The sequence below is a fragment of the Grus americana genome, chromosome 5, assembly GCF_028858705.1.
Source record: "Grus americana isolate bGruAme1 chromosome 5, bGruAme1.mat, whole genome shotgun sequence".
In the NCBI taxonomy this organism is placed as follows: domain Eukaryota; kingdom Metazoa; phylum Chordata; class Aves; order Gruiformes; family Gruidae; genus Grus; species Grus americana.
The window spans coordinates 11,418,481-11,438,402 of record NC_072856.1 but is presented as its reverse complement, the minus strand read 5'-3'; the positions used below and the strand labels follow the sequence as shown (position 1 = coordinate 11,438,402).

Here is a 19,922-nt window from a genome sequence, read left to right as displayed (position 1 = left end):
TGACAATAAACCCAAAATTCAGAATTTCATCAAACCATTTGAGACGCATATCGTCTTTTTATATGATTTTCTATTATGTTCTCTAAATAGAGGGAAGAAGATTATCTCTTTTCTTTCTTTTTGTGCTTTGTATTAAGCATGTGTGAAAAGTACTGACCTCCAAGTCCTTAAAAATAAAATCTATTTGTCTGTCAGCTAGACACAAATGCTTATGGAATTAACATGCGATAAAAAAATACATCATAAATGTTTTGGGTTTGTCTTACAAGTGTCACTATAAAGGTTAAGAGTACCTCATTCACCAGCATCTCTCAAGCATGCTTCTAAACAGCCCTGGAAAACACAGTAAAAGCCAAACATTTTCTAAAAAAAAAAAAAAAAAAAAAAAATCACAAACATGTACATCAATACTTCTAGAATAGAGGACCGCACATATGGTCACTGCCAATTAAACCAGTGAGACCCATTTATAAAAAGAATTTTCATCCACTAAGAAGAGGAGAAATTAATTTCATACAGTCTACTAAAGTATAGTTTCTGACTTTTAATGGTGGGGGTTAGATTTGAATGTGATCAATATTGCATTTCATCACCAATAACCTCAATTATTTAGTTTCCTTAAACAATCTCTCTTAGTTTTCTGCTACAGACTATCCCTTGAATTATCTTACCCTTTAAAGCAGAATGTCTTTCAATTTCTTTTGAAAGCGGATAAGGCCAGACTTGTTCTACTGCCAGGATAAGTGAGGGAGGAGGTGAGCAGCAGAGGGCTCATGAAGAATATCACAGGCTTTATGTGACCAGGAGGTTAGATTCATGCCCTCTCTTTTTTAACTAAAGAGAGTTGGAATGATGGAGGTGTGCTGACCTGCAGGAGCCAAAACAACTTCCAGTGTTTGAATCTGCTTTTCTGAAGCTCTCACACATTGCTATCCACATGTTCCAGTTCAGTTCTTACAATATCCCAGAAGATATGCTAAAGTGGAGACACCAGCCTCTACAAATGAAGGTACCTTCATGTACATTTCTTCTATTTACTTAGCCTCTATGTTGAGGTAAGAAGGGAAGAGAATTCAGCACTATCACACAAGGGCCTGACTTCCTTCTCTAAGTATCATTTATAACCATGGTTTGCTTGCTTCAGCAATTTTAGAAAATGTGTTCAAAGCCACAAAAGTAAATGATGCTAATGGTGAGTTATTGTTTGGCAGGCTGTACAGTGAATTGCTGAAGATTAGCATAACTGCACCAATAGAAATCTCTAGGTCCATTCAAGAAGAAATTAAATAATTCATACATTCCATTTTGGGAAAGTATAAAGACATGAATTTTAATATCTCTCAACATTAAGTTGAACGACTTGAGCCGTTAGTAGAGAGTTATACTTGCAGACTAAACCTGCCTTAGTCCTAAAAGTGCAAACTAAGTGACCACCTCTCAGTAAAATCATATCTTAGCATGCTGGATTTTGACAAATTAAAAGAAAGGCAAGGTTTTGGGGTTTTTTTGCTCAGCATAAAATCTTCAAGAAAATGAAAATACATAACTTTAAATATTTTTTTGTTAAAGTTTTTTTGTAAAGTATGTTAATAACATACCACCCAATATTTCCTTGAAATAATAACCATTGCTACTCAGGATAGCAAAGTCTATTTCCTTTAGTACTTTAACTACAAAAGAGACATTTCTCCAGGCAATCATGGAAAATGCTTTCCTGATTTAAGAATGAAAATGGTCTTGTTAGCATTTTTGCCAAGTGGAATATCTGAACAGAGTTATAAAACAGCTGTATGAATTAGAAAATATTACCCTTCAGCTCAAAACTCATGCTGTAAAATCAGAATTACAGGCAAAATGCTAATTAAAAGAAAAAAAATACATATATTCTTGGGAAGCTCAACTGCATCCAAGACAGCACAGTGAGAATTTTTGTATTTCCAAGCTTTTTATTCCCTATGGTTAAGGACAAATTGGTAGACTTGTTTTTAGAATCAGAAATAAAGTTGACCTAATTCCTTTAGAAGTCAATCAGTGCTGCCCTGAAATCAAATAAAGGGATTGCCCAGAGTTAACTGAAGGTCGATGCTTCTAATGGTTCAAACAGCAGCTCTTTCATCATTCCTGATTATTTCTATAGGGAACAAAATACACACACAAAAAAAACCCCAAACCAAAAGCAACAACAACAACAAACCACCTTTATTCACCTTTCTTATTTGGTGTTCCTATCTCCCTGCAGAACTTACCTTAAAATTCTGACTCAGCCATTGACTTCAGAGAGAGTAGGATCAAGCCCTGAAAGAATAAAAGCACTCAGTGGACAGGAAGGGAAAGATATATGAATCTGAAGTTAAAATTCCTGTAAGATATTTCTGCTTAGTGCAATTGAAACAATCCAATTCCAGGTTTGCAGCTGAAGTCTCAGAAATGCAACTATAGTATTAACTACAGTCATTATAATAATGACAAAGAATCAAAATAATGATATAGTTTCAGTACAATTCACAAAAGTCATTAGAGCCCTAGTAACTTATTTTCATCACTAAGTCTGAAAGCATAGCAGCAAATGAACAAAACTCATCCAGTCTGGTGACTGATGTTGATATGTAAATTCAGATAACACAAATGAACACATCTGTCAGTTTCTCTCACATACTGGATAAAATGAAAATATTAAAAACTCCAAGACATCCTGAATAGTACAGGCAATTTTATTCCCTGAAGCAATGCTGCCATCTTGTGAGGAAAATTCTTAAACCAAAGTGCTAGTTTTCTAGATTTATCCTAAGTGACCAGGGGCTTATGAGACACAGAAGTAAGGAATCAACAGGGATGTGAACTGGAAACAGTCTGAGCCCAGCAGACATTTGCCCTCCCTCCACATAAATAGGTCTTTGTCTGAAAACATAGTGGACATGAATAAGCAATACTGTCTAAGAACTAAGAATTCTTAAAAGTAAGCTCTATCTTAATTTAATTCAGTAGCAAGCAGAACATTCAGCATTGCAGTGGTAAATTCAAAACTATGTGAACTTGCATTTCAGGTGAACATGAAAGCAAAGGAACTACAGATAGTCCAAGCTAAAAGTTGGTGAATTCCACTTCTTTTATTTTAGCTTTCACTATGCAGCTGGTATCTTGTATTGCTGGATTGGAAAATCCATGCAACTAAAAAAATGGATTTTGCAAGGTCAGATATTGAACTCAGTTCTCAAAGTTATGTACATCCATCCTTGACATTAGGAATGAAGGGACAGAGTGCAGTTTAAGGGAACAAAGTTTCTTCTTAAGTCATTGACCAAATAGCAGACCATTGTGTACAGAGAGACGTTTTCACTTGTGTTTTCTCACCAGGACATCAGGAGTGTGTACTAATGTTCTTCCTCTACATTCTATCTCTAACTCCTATGCATACACAGTGATTTCGAGGCAAGAACTATGACCACCTACAGCTGGATTGAATTTAATAGCATGGGTTAAAGAAATACCAACGGCTATTAAATCTAGAGTGAAATTTTCCAATAATGTTTTTACAGCTGAAAATATCACTTCAACAAGTGTTACACACCCTCATCAGGAATCTGTTGTGAAAACAAATAAAGTAGCTTTAATAAGATCAAAATATTCTGACTTGACCTTTATGAATGGAATATTTCAATCTTCTATTTCCATGTTTAAAATGTGTAATGCAGAAAAAAATTTAAAATGTTTCATTTTATCAAAGTGAAAGTAAAAAGAAAATATATAGTATTACAATGACTATGTGCCATAGAGTCTGCATGCATATTCAACTTTCACCTGGGAATACTGAAAATCTCCTAAAATGAATTTTATTAACATTTCCTGTGTTGCTAGAAAAAAAAAAATCACCTGCTCTTTCTGGTTGCACAGTCCATATCTTCCCTGCAAACCCCTCACATCAGAAACAGCTTCATGCTATTTGGGTTAACAGTTGTAGCAATAGACAGTAACCTCTCCACTCTCCCAATATGTAAATTTGTTATTTTACAAGGGGTTATTAAACTAATTCCTTTTTCAGGTGTTAGTAAAATGAAACTGTTACTTTCCAGTTGAAGTAACTGGCTAGTAGACAGAGGACTACTGGTTTCCACTACTGCTGCACAATGTTAGATTTTATTCTTGCTCTGTCACAGTCTATTACAGCTCTGAGTCTTGATTTATTCCTTTGAAAAATAGTAGAAAACACCATCTTGCTATGCACATTTGAGTAACACAGCTATTTAAACAAATGTAAAATGCTTTGGTATCTCTGAAGGAAAGGCACTACAGCCTCAATTATCATTTCAGCACTTACTAGTTGAAAACTAGGTGTAACATTTATTAGCTTGCATCACCACTCCAGCATGCATCGTGTGAGCCAAGAATACCTTTTTCTACTTCCCTGCTCCTACAGAAGAACAGGCAGAGGAGGAAAAATTCTACCCTAGGCTTCCCAAAGAAGACTTCTTTGCTGGGAAACTGTAAACTAGAAAATCTGGCCCTATATAATTAGAAAATGTTTTTGTTGTTTGAATTAGCAGCAGGACCTGCTCTTAGTAATTACTTGGAAGTATACAGAATCAAGAGACATATTCTACCTGCTTCTCTGTAAAACACATTGCCTTCTATTCACTACAACAACGCCCCCTAATTTTTTTAATTCAATATACTTAAGGTGTCTGGAGTCTCTCCACTCTATACGCAGTTATTTATTCAATCTGAAACCACTGCTTAAAACAAATCATGTTTAAGGAGAGATTAGAATATGCTGTATTCCTTCTCCCTCTGCAAAGATGTCTTGGATTCATGCATAATAGCCTCTGAATCCTTTGATGCTCTGCATCGCCATTTTAATTCCTGTAAATATGAATGCTTCTGGCCTAAGATAAGAGCATGTATGGGGAGAGAGGTGGGATGATGCATGAACTTACCCACAAAGCAAACAAAACCAGCTCATTATATTTCCTGATACTGGTTACCCAGCTGACAATTTGAGATTTTTTCTTTGCTGGAATCTGAGAGCTCTTAAAAAAATGGACTCGGAAGATGTATGTATTTCACTTGCAAAGCAACCTTACATTTTCAGCATTGACAAAGTCCCTTTAAAGTTAAGGGGTTTTGGTTTTGATATATTTTATCTGTATATCTCACTTCCGAATACTAGTCTGCCCTCATATTTTGCCTCTCCTACACACCTGAGCTTACTTTGCTTTCTTGAAACTATTAGAAAAGCATTGGAACTATGGGGTTCAGAGGACATGTTTCCATGGGCGAGACCACCGAATCACACCGTGGTAGGGGGTGGAAGAGACCTCTAGAGATCATCTAGTCCAACACCTCTGCTAAAGCAGGTTCAGCTACAGGAGGCTGCACAGGATCACATCCAGGTGGGTTTTGAGTATCTCCAGAGAAGGAGACTCCACAACCTCTCTGGGCAGCCTGTTCCTGTTCTCTTCATGTTGAGATGTGTTGCAGTTTGTGCTCATTGCCCCTTGTCCTGTCGCTGGGCAGCAGTGAAAAGAGTCTGGCCCCATCCTCTTGACACCCGCCCTTCAGATATTTGTAAGCGTTGATAAGATCCCCTCTCAATCTTCTCCAGACTAAATGAGAGATGCCTCAGTTCCCTAATAATTCTTGTAGCCCTCCACTAGACTCTCCAGTAGTTCCTTGACTTTCTTAAACTGGACACAGTACTCCGATGTGGCCTCACCAGGGCAGAGTAGAGAGGGAGAATAACCTCCCTTGGCCTGCTGGCCACACTCTTCTTAACGGAGCCCAAGATACCATTGGCCTTCTTGGCCACAAGGGCACACTGCTGGCTCATGGATAACTTGCTGTCCACCAGGACTCCTAGGTCCTTCTCCGCAGAGCTGCTTCCCAGCAGGTCAACCCCTAACCTGTACTGGTGCATGGGGTTATTCCTCCCTACGTGCAGGACGCTACACTTGCCCTTGTTGAACTTCATTAGGTTCCTCTCCGCCCAACTCTCTAGCCTGTCCAGGTCTTGCTGAATGGCAGCCCAGCTTTCTAGTGTATGAGCCACTCTTCCCAGTTTTGTATCGTCAGCAAACCTGCTGAGGGTACACTCCATCCCTTCATCCAGGTCACTGATGAATATGCTGAACAAGACCAGACGCAATACTGGCCCTGGGGCACACCACTAGCTACAGGCCTCCAACTAGACTCTGCGCCACTTATCACAACCCTCTAGGCTCTACCATTCAGTCAGCTGTCAATACACCTCACTCTCCACTCAGCTAAGCTTGCTTATGAGGATGTTATGGGAGACAGCGTCAAAAACCTTGCTGAAGTTGAGGTAGACAACACCCACTGCTCTCCCCTCATCCACCTAGCCAGTCATGCCATCATAGAAGGCTATCAGATTGGTCAGTCAAGCATGAGTTACCCTTGGTGAATCCATGCTGACCACTCCTGATAACCTTCTTTTCGTCCACATGCTTAGAGATGACCTCCAGAATGAACTGTTCCATCACCTTTCCAGGGATGGAGGTGAGGCTGACTGGCCTGTAGTTTCTTGGGTCCTCCCTTCTTGCCCTTTTTGAAGGCTGGAGTGACATTGGCTTTCCTCCAGTCCTCAGGCACCTCTCCTGTTCTCCGTGACCTTTCAAAGAAGATTGAGAGTGGCATAGCAATAACATCTGCCAGGTCCCTCAGCACTTGTGTTTCTTAGATTATTTTAGATGTTTTATAAAGCATAAGATTTCTGTTACACTACATGAATTCACATAACTGAGCAGATCCATTAGCCTTCTGAGAATCGCATCTTTAGAAGTGGTCAGGATCTGCAGAAGCCCTTCAAAGGAAGGGATAATTACACTAGGAACTTAGTAATAGAGGCTATCAAACGAGGAACAATTTAAGAAATAAATTCAAAGCTAATGATCTAATACATAAGATTTGTCTTTTCTGACTTTTTGCAAATATTCTGTTGATACAGAAGGGCATATTAAAAAAATAAATACACCTATTACGGTACAATCCAAACTAAGAATGTCAGTGCTTTACTACCTTTGTAGTTAGACAGTTTTATAACAGTCCAAGATGGGGCTCCTGGTATGTATACACTGTGCTTCCTTCAAACAATGAAAAGTCATAAAGCTTATCTAACTGACCAACTAAGAACTTCTCCAGAGTCAGAAAATGCCCAGTGGAAGAATCAGCTAGTAGAGTCGGGGTGTCGTTATGCCCTCCACACCAGCTCTGCAGCTTTTGGTTCACTACCAGCCCCAAGAAGACAATCTCCTAGAAGTGCCATTAACAGCTCTTACAACCTGAATGACCCAAACTCTGCTCCAAACAGTGCCAAAAGTTTGGGCGCCAGAACAAGAACTGAGAGGTTTGAGTCCCTGAGCTTCTCTGAGCTGATCTGACCTTTGTACAGAAATTCCCATGTCAGAACCACTATTTTTTTGGCAAGCAGTGAAAAATCACAACTCTATTTGAAATGAAAAGGGGCTGAAAAGACCAAGCTACTTCCAGTGCTACAAAATTCTACTTCTATTATTTTTTTCTTCAAAGCCTTTTTTTTTTTTTCTTCTTTTGAAGGAGTGTCACTTATGGCTTTATATTCATTAAGGACATCTACAAAAGCACCTACAGGCTGCGTTCAGCCAAATATGCAGCACACCTGCAGTGAGAAGCAACTATCATCAGTCTCTAAATATTCAGAGTTCTTCCAACTGGACTGCTTTATTATCAGCAAAATGAAAAAAAAATCACTTTCTGAAACTGGAGGAATTCTTACCACAAAACTGCTTAGCAAGAGAATGTTTCTAAGCATTTTTCAGCAATGTAATTCGGCAATTTAAAACACAGCTCCTTGCTCATCCAAAACCAGGACTAAATATGATGCATCTTATTCCAACACATTCACAGAGTGCATTTTGAGAATGCTGTAGTAAGAATTTGCCATATATCTATTATCTGATGTATTGTGCATGTTGAAACTATTTTTAGCCATTTATGAGTATGGTAAGGAATGCAGAATTCTGAGAAGAATCTCCATGAGAGTTTCTGAAAAGAAATTATTTCCTGAATCAAAAGCTAAGGATTCTGATCTATTCAGGATATAGTTCGTCCTCCTCAAAGGATAAAGTTAAAATACTAAGTATTTCACCTTGCAGGTATAGTTCAATGTATTGCAAACATCAAGTAAAGAATTACTACTTACCTAAATTGAGGTTTTTGAAGACATGTTTTCTTACAGCTCCCTTGAACATGTCCACAATTGTTAATGCTACACACAACTAATATAACTGCTAAAAAGAACATTATTTGCCCAAAATGAGACAAAAGAGAAAAGCAGCATACATTAAAGAAAATACAGAGAAAAGTTAAAAACAAAAGGCAATCTACATTTTTAACCACTAGGCTGCTCAACAACATTGATTCCTACAATAAATGATCTTCACTTGAACTATTCTTCACACTTCAGGCTTGTACCAGGTATTAACTACTTTCTCTTTATTAATTTCTTTTTTGGTTACCAATTCTAACTTCAGTAAATATTTCTGCACAGCAAGTAAATATTTTGAGTACACAGAGAAATCACAGAGGAAACAAAAAATGTTGAAAGGTCTTATCATAGAAGCAAAGGCAAAAGGAATCCTATATTACATATGCTACCAAATTAATTGCAAAGTCTCCATAAAAAAAATAAGAGATAAATAAGCAGTCCTTTCCACAAGGTTGGAGCATCAAGCTTTTGAGGAATAGCTTAATGGCTACTTACAAAAACTATTAGAGGAATAAATACTTGAAGTTATTAAACTTATTACAAGACTATCTAAAACATCCAAATTCAAGTATGTTAAGTGCTAACTGAACAAAGGAAGAATTTCTACTCTGAAAATATTGCTACATAAGAAGAGTAAAATACTATCTCTATGCAAGAACTCTATCAAAAGTAGATCAAAAATAGCAAGCAGATAAGTTGGCACTGGGGAATTTGAGTGGAAATGTAAAAATGCCAGCACCTTTTTCTGCGCTTTGATAGTAACTTTCCCAAATTGAAAAATATCTTCTCTTGCCTTCTGTATTTCCTGCATGCTATCTTTACCTTACCTGTTTATTAGGAACATGTCTGACATCAGTATTTAACCAAATCTGGTTTTGCTCAGCTTGTTAACAAGTCTCACATTCACTGCTGTCCATGAAAAATGTTAAACCCTTTCAGTATTCCCTGCTAGTTCAGGGAATCTTACTCCATTTTAAACAATAAAAGGCTTATCATGTATATGTTCAGACAAAAAAAAAATCTAGTTCACTGCAGATAGTAAGTTTGTAATAAAAGATTGTTACAGAAGCTTGTATTTTGGCCATGGTAACTATGTTATCCCAGGAATTCCATATTCCTTCTACATACAAGCATTGCTCACAAATTGGTGATAGCTTAAGGAACAGGTTACTTGCCTTCAACAATACACATGAAATAGGCACACAAGACCTGACTGAGATCAGAAAACCAGAGCTATGAAACTGCGTTCCTCCATCGCTCCTTTCTCTGTACCCTTGTGTTGCCTTCCCATCTGTTTTTAACATCTGAGAAAGCACATAATTTCCCTTTCATCAGCAACATTGAATCTGACAGACCTATATAAATAAGAATCTGAAGTTACTGTATTTTACAAATTTAACAAAGTGCATTTAATGCCTTATCCTTTCTTGAATATTTATTTGCACTTTCAAAAGCAATAGTAAGTCAGGCTAGAAAACACAAGTGCCTTATTATCTGAACAGTAAGGTCTTCAGACTATGAAATGTAAAGCACCTTGAGTATTTCACTAAGACCTAGAAAAGAGTGCAAAGTTAACAGAAGAGCAGCTTACTGCTGTTCTGTTGGAACTATGCCTTAAGTATTTAAGAAGGTTACCTCTGAAGATTAAAAATATATATATGGGTGGTACAGATTGCTAGATGAAGGAGAAGGATCATGTTCCATGCATATCAAAGAAATACTGAATTTCAAATTAATATAGAGCTCTGTAGAAAACATACAAATAGCATAAATAAGAGCTTTATTTAAATAGCTGCAATATTTAAATCAAAAGTTAGTATGAATTCTTTTAATGAAAAAGAAACTAATTTGCCACAAAAATAAAAGATTATGAAAGCATTTCATTTGTCTTGTTAATATCTTTGTTATTTTGGACTAGAGTTAAATTATTTTTTTAAAATTGCAAGAATATACAGCATTTCTTTCTTGTACTTTAAGCACCTTTAAATTTGCTAGATCTAAATTCAACAAAGTTCATTCAGTTCAGCTTTCTGCCTCTCATTCTCCTTGCCCAAAACCAAAGTCAAAACACTAACTACACAGAAACACAGCCTTTCCAGGTGTTCCTTGAAAATAACAAAAAAAATGTCTAAATATAACCTCCAGTACTTTATTCTAGGACTTCAAAGATACCCAGGATGCACACATGACATGTTAGCAAGGACAATTCCTACAATATCATAAAAGAACAGCATAAAGGTTTTTCTATAGTGCTGACAAAATCTTTGCCTATTTAGTTGACCTTTCTTTTCAATTACTTGACATTAACATTGAAACATGGTCACTGAACTTCAGTTATTCAGCTAAGAACTTAATTAAACTATTCCCATTTCAGAAATTACAAAAAGGTATATTCTTATAACACATCTTAACTGGCTGATGACGTAGAATGGAGCAGAGGTCTCTGGACACTATTGGCAGAAGGCTTGGAGACAATACAGACCTTAGTAAGGTAAATCAAGCATTCCTTATCTCTGCTAGAGGTGTAATAATTTCAATATAAGAGCATATTTCTTTCCAACCCACTCACTATGTTCTACTATACTGAAATAATAAGTCAGCCTTAACAACCTCCAGTGAATCCATGTAAATACATTCCTTTTAGTTTACTCAGCAGTGGAACAACAAGGGTGTTTTAGTCTTATTAAATTCCTGGTGTTTTTTTTCCCACCCTGTTTTCTGGCACTGCATTCATGCCTGGTGTTCTAGAAAACTCAGCATCTGAATCACCTTTCACTGTAAAGAAACAAGATTAATTAAGCAGTATCTGAACATAGTTTACCTCATTAAGTATCTATGACTTGGTGAAATAATGATTTTCCCTTTCCCATGAAAGCACTACACCTGCAGGAGGATGTTTAGTGGATCCAAATGTTTACATATGCTTAGAAAAAATGTGAAACCATCAGCAGTAGCTTCTAATGAGGAAAGCACTCCTGTGTTATCATCACTTGTTCTAATTCTGCAAGGCAAACTGAGGTCAGCCTGCAGATCTTCCCCTACTTAATAAAGAGGTGCCTAAGGCTGGAGAACTGAGAAAGTCAATCTGCATTACACACTCTCTTGTTGAGGAATTTCTCTTCCCCATCTTGATGTCATACTGCAATGAGAAACCTGACTCTTTTCATCATAGGTTGCTCTGTCCAAAGACCCCTGAGAAAACTGTAATATACCTCTACAGCATCAAGGAAGAGAGGTGGGATTTTTAGGAGGTAGGGTGGGGCAAGGGTTTCAACTTCTATGTTTGCCTACTAAAGTTTTGCTTACAGAGTGATATTGGCAAAAACAACTTCCAGATTCAAAAAGCTCTTTTCTATGATCAAAACTACTGCACATTGCTTCAGTTTTCAAAGTCATATGACAAACTCCCTTATCCCTTAGGCTTCCTTCACTGAATTCAAGGCCCGAGCTTTAAGTTTTCATCTCCAGAGCTGCTACACTAGATGACAAAAGAGACACTGTACTGCCTGTGCAGCTGTTTATTCCAGCGGCATTGCCTACTAGTAAACAAAGACATCCTTATGCAATTTCCTGTTCTTCTCAAACCTCACTCTGATTCCACCACCAAAACAGCTCACAGCAGAATCACAGACCTCCTGTTTGCAAGGTGTCTGACACCTAGAGCTGCCTCTGATGAAGTTGGGTTCAGTTTTCTCAGCAACAAAAGTGTGTTGTGATAAAGAAAGGAGGCAGAGATGGTTTTGCTCGACCTATAAAAATGCTAAAGCATTAATATAACAGATTTTCTTACTGAAAGCTTTATTAATTATCACTATCTAGTGCAGTACCAGGAAGCAGCTTTATTGGTTTTGCCCTCTTTCCTATAAAGGCCCATGGAGAAGTGTTTTGGTTCTTTCCAGAATCTCTTTGGATACAGAAACAAACAAAAAAGCAGCAGTTGGACTGTATCTTGTTTAATCCTTTTATGATCAGTGTCACAGCTACCCATGCATCCAGGTTCTCTTATTTCAGATGAGATTTAATTTTCTTTTCTTCTCCCTTTGTCTCCCAATCTTTTCCAAACTTTTTGGATTTGCCTTTCACTTTGCCATGTCCTTTTCTGGAGAGTTCTCTATCATCAAGCTAAGCTTCAAATTTATGTAACAATGATCTTTGCCCAGGAACTAGCAGTGCTCGTCGACAGAGCTTTAAACTAGGCTCGAAGGGGGAGGGGGATAACATCAGGCTTGCCAGTGACATGCTGTGGGACGATGTGCCCAGGTTGGAGGGATGGGGCACTGGCAAGGGCCCTCAGCCTACTGCTCAGAGACGTGCTGGATGCAGTACAGCACGCTCGAAGCCTAGAGGAGACGAGCTGGGGGCTCCGGATGCAACAGGAACCAACGGGGTAACACTGGGAAGATACATCAAAAGAATCCCAGGCACCCCAGCCAATAAGTCAGCCTCATCGCAGGCACAACTGAAATGCCTCTACGCGAACGCACGGAGCATGGAGAACAAACAAGGGGAGCTGGAGATGTGTGTGCGCCTGGAAGGCTATGACCTTATTGGCATTACAGAGACATGGTGGGATAGCTCCTATGACTGGAGTGGTGGGATGGAAGGGTACAGGCTCTTTAGGAAGGACAGGCAGGGCAGGCAAGGAGGGGGCATCGCCCTCTATGTCAATGACCAGCTGGAGTGCATGGAGCTCCACCTGGGGATGGATGAGGAGCTGACCAAGAGCCTATGGGTCAGGATTAAAGGGAGGGCTGGGGCAGGGGACATCATAGTGGGGGTCTGCTACAGGCCACCTGACCAGGGAGACTGAGCAGATGAAGCCCTCTATAGGCAGATAGGAGCAGCCTCACACTCACAAGCCCTGGTCCTTATGGGGGACTTTAACCACCCTGACATCTGTTGGAGGGACAGCGCAGCTGAGCGCAAGCAATCCAGGAAGTTCCTGGAATGTGTCAGTGACAACTTTGTCCTCCAAGTGATAGAGGAGCCCACGAGGAGAGGTGCCATGCTGGACCTTATTCTCACAGATAAGGAGGGCCTGGTAGGGGACATCAAGCTCAAGGGCAGCCTTGGCTGCAGTGACCACGAAATGGTGGAATTCAGGATCCTCAGGGCAGCGAGGAGGGCACGCAGCAAGCTCACTACCCTGGACTTCAGCAGAGCAGACTTTGGCCTCTTCAGGGATCTGCTTGGTAGAGTACCATGGGACAAAGCCCTGGAAGGAAGAGGGGCCCAAGACAGCTGGCTAATATTCAAGGGTCAACTCCGCCAAGCTCAGGAGCGATGCATCCCAACAAAGAGGAAGTCAAGCAAAACCACCAAGAGGCCCCCGTGGATGAACAAGGAGCTCCTGGGCAAAGTCAAACAAAAAAAGAAAGCCTACAGAGGGTGGAAGCAAGGGCAGGTAGCCTGGGAAGAATACAGAGAAACTGGCTGAGCAGCCAGGGAACAGGTTAGGAAAGCCAAAGCCCTCATAGAAATTAGTCTGGCCAGGGATGTCAAGGACAACAAGAAAAGCTTCTATAGGTATGTTAGTGATAAGAGGAGGACGAGGGAAAATGTGGGTCCCCTCCAGAATGAAACGGGTGACCTGGTTACCCAGGATATGGAGAAGGCTGAGGTACTCAACGACTTCTGTCCCTCAGTCTTCACTGGCAAATCCTTGAGCCACACTGCCCAGGCCACAGAAGGCAGGGACTGGGAGAATGCAAAACTGCCCACTGTAGGAAAAGATCAGGTTTGAGAATATCTAAGGAACCTGAGGGTGCACAAGTCCATGGGACCTGATGAGATGCATCCACGGGTCTCGAGGGAACTGGCGGATGAAGTGGCCAGGCCACTCGCCATCATATTTGAGAAGTCCTGGCAGTCTGGCAAAGTTCCCGCTGACTGGAAGAGGGGAAACATAACCCCCATTTTTAAGAAGGGTAAAAAGGAAGACCCAGGGAACTACAGGCCGGTCAGTCTCACCTCCGTGCCTGGCAAGATTATGGAGCAGACCCTCCTGGAGACTACGCTCAGGCACATGGAAAATAAGGAGGCGATTGGTGACAGCCAACACGGCTTCACTAAGGGCAAATCGTGCCTGACAAACTTGGTGGCCTTCTATGATGGGGTTACAGCATTGGTGGACAAGGGAAGGGCAGCTGACATCATCTACCTGGACTTGTGCAAGGCATTTGACACTGTCCCACACGACATCCTTGCCTCTCAATTGGAGAGACATGGATTTGATGGATGGACCACGTGGTGGATAAGGAATTGGCTGGACGGTCGCACTCAAAGAGTTGTGGTCGACGGCTCAATGTCCAAGTGGAGAACAGTGACGAGTGGTGCTCCTCAGGGGTCAGTACTGGGACTGGCACTGTTCAACATCTTTGTCGGTGACATGGACAGTGGGATCGAGTGCACCCTCAGCAAGTTTGCCAAAGACACCAAGCTGTGTGGTGTGGTCGACATGCTGGAGGGAAGGGATGCCATCCAGAGGGACCTTGACAGGCTGGAGAGGTGGGCCTGTGCGAACCACATGAAGTTCAACAAGGCCAAGTGCAAGGTCCTGCACCTGGGTCAGCACAATCCCAAGCGTGACTATAGGCTGGGCAAGGAATGGATTGAGAACAGCCCCAAGGAGAAGGACTTGGGGGTATTGATTGATGAGAAGCTCAACATGAGCCAGCAGTGTGCGCTTGCAGCCCAGAAAGCCAACTGTGTCCTGGGCTGCATCAAAAGAGGTGTGACCAACAGGTCAAGGGAGGTGATTCTGCCCCTCTACTCGGCTCTTGCGAGACCCCACCTGGAGTACTGCATCCAGCTCTGGGGGCCCCAGTACAACAGAGACATGGAGCTGTTGGAGAGGGTCCAGAGGAGGGCCACGAAGCTGATCAGAGGGATGGAGCACCTCTCCTATGAGGACAGGCTGAGAGAGTTGGGATTGTTCAGCCTGGAGAAAAGGCGGCTCCGGGCAGATCTAATTGGGGCTTACCAGTACCTGAAGGGGACCTACAGGAAAGATGGGGAGGGACTGTTTATGAGCAAGTGTAGTGACAGGACAAGGGGTAATGGGTTTAAGCTGAAGGAGGGTCAATTTAGATTAGATGTTAGAAAGAAATTCTTTACTGTTAGAGCGGTGAGGCACTGGAACAGGTTGCCCAGAGACGTTGTGGAGGCCCCCTCCCTGGAAATGTTTAAGGCCAGGCTGGATGAGGCTTTGGGCAACCTGGTCTAGTGGAGGGTGTCCCTGCCCGCGGCAGGGGGGTTGGAACTAGATGATCTTTGAGGTCCCTTCCAACCCTAACCATTCTATGATTCTATGATAAGCAAGTTTAGTTCCTTCTTTCAGGTTTAACAGAGAGCTTAGAAAAAGAGAAAAGTTTGAAATTAATGTAAAAAACCTAGTATATACAGTAACTTGCAAAATTTTAAGTGTCATGAATTACATAAAGTCTAATGTTCACATGCAGCTATGTCATGCTGTTGAAATTTCCATATTCTTTTCACATGCTTTCTGATGACAATGTTCACTAAGCACAAGGAAACACTGTTAATACAGTGTTAAGCATACTATTAAAATAAAAATAGTCTCTCTGCATACCCTGAAAAATGTTAATCTACTCACATTGAGCCTCTTAAGATAGTGATAGAGGAAGGTCTAATTCTGCTCTCAAGAAAAATCTTAAATTGTTGTGGTTTTTTTTTTAAATGAGATTAAGACATGTTATAAATTCAAAGAAACAAAAGGACATCAAACTGCAGGTAACATTTCACAACAGGATTCTAACATCTAGCTTCTTTTAATGTATAGATACATCTAGTTTACAGTAGAAAAGGTAGCCCAAGTTACTCTCAGTTTTAAAAACCAAAGATTTCCTTCTCTGGGTTCAAAATAGCAGCATTCAGTGATACTCTAATTATCTCAGGATTGGCATATTGATACAAACCTCTAAGATTAGATATTTCAGCTATGACAGAATATGTTTGCTAATTAGTACTAGGTAATGTTAATAAATAAAAGTAACATATAATAAGTAAAAACAGTCCCCCTTAAAAATGTAAGAAAATGCAAAATAGGTAATGAAATGTAAGTGGATAGTTCTAAATCATAAATCTTAGCTATTTCCAGGATTTAAGGCTGCAGCAACACTCAGATACATTAAACATCTTATGTATTTAGCACTAACAGTTACAGACTCCTGAAATGTACACAAGCAAATAGTTATGGGAACAACATGACGAAACAACAAACCCATGTATTCAAAATAATACTTCTCACATCTCAAGACTTTATACAGATGAAATGAGTACTGCATAAGAAATACTGGCTTGCTTTTTTACTTTGTATCTAGCTCTTCAGTTCTGTCTGTGAATGTCCCACAGGTATTACGGTTTAAACAAGATTTCTTCATACTGCATATTAGTACCAAACTAACTCTGTGGTTGAAAACATCTTACAACATAACATTGCCTAGAAAAAAGTCATTAAGCAATCAAAGTGCATTGAGTGGCATCATTCACAGTCACATGATGGATTTAAAATAGCCAGTATAGCACAAGTAACTAGTAATTACTCTGAACTTTCCCAAAATATTCACTTCCATTGGAGAGTAAAAAAAAAAAGGCTGCCCACTTTAATTCTTACTTTTTCCCCTTCCTCAAATTAAAAAAACAATTAGCTAGTTATGTCATCTTCAGGTAAAGCCATGGTATAAGCAGCCAAAGAACCAGCATCCAACTAGTAGGGAGGCTTTGCGAATTATTTCTTATGCCATGAATGTCTTATTTCCAAAAATTAAATCACAAAAACATCTTCAGTTTAACATAAGAATTCTTAGTTTGATTAACTGTTTACTAGAAGTTGCCCTTCCAATTTTCAAAAGAGGCACCATAAAATTGCTATTACTGCTGAGGAACATACAAAAGGACTCTAAATATTCTGTTAAATCTAGTTTGGCTGCATAGAAATGTGGCAATCAGAAAGGATAATAGTCCTTGTATGTGACTGCAGGCAATAACTACCATCCCAAGGCTGCCAAGAACTTCAATGTTTTTATGAGGTAGTTAAAGCTTCATTAACCTCTTCATGCCCAAGTCATGTATACTACATTAGTGCCATCCTGAATAAATTCAAAGATATAAAAATAAATAACATCAGAATACAAAAAGCAGATTAACAAGAGACAGACCACTATAGTTTCAGCCTGTCTTTGAAAAAAAAAAATAATCTGAGACCAGCAAGAACAAGAGGCTGAAGAAGCAGCAATAAAATAGGGAAGACCAGACTGAAGGATGTTCAGTATATTAGCAAAAATTTCACAGTTGGGGAACTATGTTATAGTCAAGCTTTCATTTTTCCTAGAATTCAGTGGTTAGAACAGACTGTTTTGGGTTTGTGCAGCAAGGTTTTGGTAGCAGTGGGGGAGAGGGCTACAGGGGTGGCTTCTGCGAGAAGCTGCTAGAAGCTTCCCCTAGCTCTGACCGAGCCAATACTAGCCAGCTCTAAGATGGACCCGCTGCTGGCTAAGGCCAAGCCAATCAGTGATGGTGGTAGCACCTCTGTGATAACATGTTTAAGAAGGGGGGGAAAAAAAAGGAGCAGTAGCTTTTGCAGCCAGAGCAAGAAGATGTGAGAAACTTTGCAGACACCAAGGTCAGTGCAGAAGGAGGGGGAGGAGGTGCTCCAGCCACTGGAGCAGGGATTCCCCTGCAGCCCATGGTAAAGACCATGGTGAGGCAGGCTGCCCCCATGCAGCCCATGGAGGATGACAGAGAGCAGAGATTCCACCTGCAGCCTGTGGAGGATGCCACACTAGAGCAGGTGGAGGCACCTGAAGGAGGCTGTGACCTCGTGGGAAGCCCACACTGGAGCAAGTTCCTAGCAGGACCTGTGGACCCGTGGAGAGAAGAGCCCAAACCAGAGCAGGTTTGCTGGCAGGACTTGTGACTGTGGGGGACACACGCTGAAGCAGTCTCTCTGTTTTGCTTGGTAATAAATTAGATGAATTTTTTTCTAAGTTGAGTCTGTTTTACTTGTGACGGTAACTGGTGAACAATCTCTCCCTGTCCTTATCTTGACCCACAAGCCATTTGTTATATTTTCTCTCCCCTGTCCAGCTGAGGAGAAGGAGTGATGGAGCAGCTTTGGTGAGCACCTGGTGTCTAGCCAGGGTCAACCCACCACAACAGACAAAAAACCTAAAAGACAAATATGACTGACTATTATCTTTGTTTATAACTTCTTGGGCAGTTTTGATGATAACCCTCTGATGATCTGAGGCTTGCACTTTCCGCAATTCAGAAACTCTCCTAGACTTAAAAAATCTGCTATACAACCCAGATGGTGGATGCAGAAAAGGATGTGGGCTTTATTATATATGCAAGTTTTCTTGTATGTAGAAGTAAAGTTAAAACATCAGAAAGTTCATGGATGCTTTTGGCTCACTCTTATCCTGGTAGACAGCATTCCCATCAGCAAGTCTGGAATTTGATTTCCAGTAAGCATTTCCATTACTGGTAGTATCAAAAGCACAGTTCTATATGCCTGTTAGTATTTAAAATTGGTTTAGGCTGCTTAATGTAAATCTTTTGTTACCATAAGGAACACAAAACTAGCATACATGCAAATGCATAGGGTATGAAAGACACATTTCCTGCACAAGGAAGAGCATAGACTAATTCTGTATTTAAAACACTGTGGTAAATACTGCAGTACCCAGCCTGTTATAATATAAGCCTGGCATTGAGACCCTTCTAATTCATACCCCTGCGTTCCACGGATGCACCCTACATTACTAACCAGCCAAACAAAAAAAAACCCAATGAGCCCTCTTCCTTTAACATCACCATATAAAAGAACCCTCTGCTGAAGAGCTAAGTCTCATGAATGGATCTGAATCCAATCCAAATGATCTGGAATTTGTCTCTACCTATCTGGGCATCTCTGCTAGACGTGCTTACATCTAACAGGTCCAATTAACAAGCCTGGTTTAAATCAGCTAATAGGCAAATGGGTATGCATCTAACTTATAACAGCTGGCACAATTCATTATTGTAACAGTATAAAAAGAAATTTACTAACAGCAAATAGGAGATTCAAATCAGTGTATATGTACACACATTTCAAGTTCTGCAGCCAAGCCTTCTAATCAAAACATTGAGGAAACACACCTTCTCTCCAGAGGCATCTTCTCACATAAGGCAATGACCACCACCATGGACAGTAGTTACAATTTTCTTAAATTATTCTTCCCACATTAATTCAGTCCAATCAACAGATGTATTCCAAACATTTAAAAGAAAAAGTAAATTTAAAAACACATTGAAACATTGACATACACATGAATTAAGTGAGATTGTTTTTACAAACTACATTTTTTAAGACTCTTACTAGGTATTGCTTTTCCTTAATCTTTCACCCAGAAAAGAGACTACCAGTTTTGCAGGATTACTTTATCAGTGTAGACCCCACACACTGACAGGCTACTTCCAGACAGGTCTGAATACAAAACACAACAGTCAAGAGCCAGTAGTGTTTCCTTATATATGACGCAAGCAACACAGGAGACAATTTGCTGAGAGATTTCAAAGGGCATTTTACCAACATCAGGATACCCTGTACACAAGTCCCTGCCCAGCCTGACTCACACTGTGTCCACACTGACATTCCCTGCAT

General features: G+C 40.2%; 1 protein-coding gene across 1 annotated transcript in view; it reads right to left on the bottom strand.

Moving 5' to 3' along the window:
* GALNT18 (polypeptide N-acetylgalactosaminyltransferase 18) overlaps nucleotides 1-19,546 on the bottom strand; it is a 336,920-nt gene extending 317,374 nt beyond the window's left edge. Inside the window, exons 1-2 of the mRNA XM_054827877.1 lie at nucleotides 19,418-19,546; nucleotides 2,247-2,295 (exon numbers count right to left, since the gene is read on the bottom strand). The gene's annotated coding sequence lies outside the window, so the exon portion shown is untranslated. The remainder of the gene's footprint in view (nucleotides 1-2,246; nucleotides 2,296-19,417) is intronic.
* Between the last annotated feature and the right edge of the window lie 376 nt (nucleotides 19,547-19,922).